Below are 3,264 nucleotides of genomic sequence, written 5' to 3' on the forward strand. Positions count from 1 at the left end.
TACGCCAACCACATCATCATCTATATCTTCACGGTCCAAATACGAAAAATCTAATTCTTCTTCCATCTATAATTACTTAACCAAATATACATACTATAAATAACATCATACATTCATATATTCATTAAAAAAAACCTCATTCATACTATCATACATGATATCTTCATATAATAAATAATTATTATACATTAATACATTAAATAAATATTATAGATTAAATAAACATAATACATTATTACATTAAATAAACATAATACATTATATATTCATATAATCACTTATAAAAAATAAAAAAACATAATACATTATATATTCATAACTTTAATTCTTCTTCCATCTATATTTACTTAACCAAATATATACAATTTAACAACTTAATAAACACAACTCAAATTAACAGTATGAATAAATTCAAATATTCATATAATTATATCCTAATTAAAATAATTCATGCATTCATCTAATAATTATACAAAATACATTAAATATATTCAGTACAACAACCACACATTCATTCCTATTAATTAAATATAGCAATGTCATACATACATCTTGAAGACAACGATGATCCTTTCAAGCAAGCAAGATTTCGAACAATACTCAATAGGCTTTGAAACAAGAATCCAAGCAAAAATTCCACCAATACTCAGTACGCAGTGACAGTAAGATCCCAATAAGATAGTAATCCAAAACCAACCTGTAAAAAAAATTACATAAATATGTTATATGATTTAACGCTTACAAAAAAATTATTCACAATTTTGTACAATACCTACCTCCNCAGANGGACTCCTTTGTCAATTACTATGNCTTTTTTGNCTTCAATGTGAACCAGACAAACAATATAGATTGCAGGCAGTTTGCTCCAAATCTTGATAATTACAATATTTTTGTGGACAGTGGTTTAGATGGTGAAGAACATCTTCATTTGCATCAATGCTTACACCAAATTATACTGTAATGGCAGTGAGGTCAGACAAAGATTCTTCTCCTTTTCTGAAGAAGATATATTGAAATCTCAATTTTCCTTCAAGCATAAACCAAACGTATCAACATATTTCTAATTTTTATCAAATAAAATGATTAAACAATGCAGAGTAACCATAAATAATGTTTCCAACTTACAAAAAAATGGATCAGCTTGCCACTTAACTCAACGTTGCAACTATATCCACCAAATTCACAACTCACCCCCCACCATATCTTGTTTTCAAAAACTGGAAATGGAATGAGAACATGTTAACAAGAGTTTCTTACACTGCCAACCACACAACAACTTCTTTCACTATCAACAAAAAAAGGTTACACATAAATAATACCAATTAAACAGAGTAATGATCTTTATCAGTGTCCACCACCTTCCCTAGCCTACAGACCACACAAATATGGTCCACCACCTTGCGATGCTCTTTTCTTAGGAACAATGAAAGCAATGAGGTTAGGATCGGCGGTGCTTCACCAAAGTCTTTCACAACGAACGCCACGAACTTCACCTGCAAAACGGAGCTCACGTACAACTCCTTCACCTGCAACACAGAAAAAAAAAGGGTTAGGGTGCTGCAACAACTCCTGCTGGCTGCGTTCACTGTCGTCATTCTTCTTCCTCAGGATCGTCCATGGATATTGTCTCGTGCAAGGACTGCTCTGACCTCCTCATAATGGAGGTTGCATGGATTCCAACATGATATCACACATCTTCAAAAAATGAATGTTGCGACGAAGAATGAACGAAACCATCGGCAACCGGTGATTGCAACCGGAAACAACCCCTGCCATCCAAAAACAAAACGTGGAACCGGATACACGAATAACGTATCTGGATAACCTAGCATGTCCAGAACCTTTAAAACCCTGGATCCGGATATGGGAACTTGTATCCGGATAAGGGTCCCTTGCTGTTTAAAACGTTGATCCGGATACGTTAACACTGTATCCGGATAAGGGTCCATTCCTTCACCGCAAATTTCTTCCACGCCCCCCCCCCATTTCTGCATCAGTTCTTCTTCTTCCTCCTCATCCTCATCATCAAGCTTGTTCTTCGTCATCCATGCACTGTCTACAACCACACCTCTTCCACCTGCAAAAACCACAAGAAAGAAACATTACCTCTCCAAAGCTCCCACTCTTGTGCTGCTCTTCACCACACACACAGAAACTAAAACTGTTCGCGCAAAGCACCACACACTCTTCAAGTTCTTACACTTGATCAAAACACAGGTTTTAATACATACACCAAACTTATACGTCAACACACTCTTTTATTAATGGTCTCAGACCTTGTTTTCAAATTGAAATAAGGGTTCTCTACTTTGCAATGAAGGGTTGTGTCAACCAAGAATCTCCCAGCGAATCCCCCCAGCTATGCACCAGCTATGGACTGAAAAGAGACCGAATAAGCATGGCCAGGACACTGCATGCATACTGGAAAATCACATGGGCAGGGCAAATGAACAGTGCTATGGTGAAAGTTCACGTGAAACAACAGTGCAGTGCTTGTGTTTTTATCCTTCAGCTGATACAATGCTTTTTCATTTTTTAATATTTAGTTTAATATTAGGGTTTTTTATTATTATAAGGGGTTGGAATTTTGAAGATTGGCAGAGGGCATTGCGGTCTTTTAAGTATAAATCACCTCAAATCCTTGTATATTGGAGAGATCCACGAAACAGTGCAAAGTATCCAATATCCACTCAAATCACTGCTTTTCCGTTCTCTCAAATTGACAGAAGCGAACACGATTTTAATTTTAATCTGCGCTCCCAAATTCGCTTGAACAATGTTATCTGTTCAAGCGAACACAGTGTAAGTGACCAACCTGTGGTGGACCGGACCGCGTTGAGCCGAATTACCTGTTTTGACAGCTTTACGAAAAATGTTGGGTTTTCCCTATGAGAAACATAATAGAGATTTACATTTTATACAAGAAAATAAAGACACCACTTCCAACCTAACATTTTAAGACAATCAAATCTAACACTTTAACATATTAGGTGTGTGAGTCTTTTAAATTTTCTTCCACATACTTTCACAAGAGCAACAAGTTTTGAGGTAGAGAACCCAATAATAGTAGTAGATTTTGCAATAATTTAGTCTTTTCGTTGCACCTACAATCGCCAAAGAAGATGAACATGTGTGGAAGGATGGACGAGAGGAGGCACTCGGTGGCAACAATGGAGCTTTAATCGATAATGGAAATCTCATTTATGTGTGTGGGTTTTTTTTACAACATAAACAAACTCTCTCTAGCACATACACAAGCAAAGC

The sequence above is a fragment of the Vigna radiata genome, chromosome 6 (assembly GCF_000741045.1).
Source record: "Vigna radiata var. radiata cultivar VC1973A chromosome 6, Vradiata_ver6, whole genome shotgun sequence".
NCBI classification, from domain to species: domain Eukaryota; kingdom Viridiplantae; phylum Streptophyta; class Magnoliopsida; order Fabales; family Fabaceae; genus Vigna; species Vigna radiata.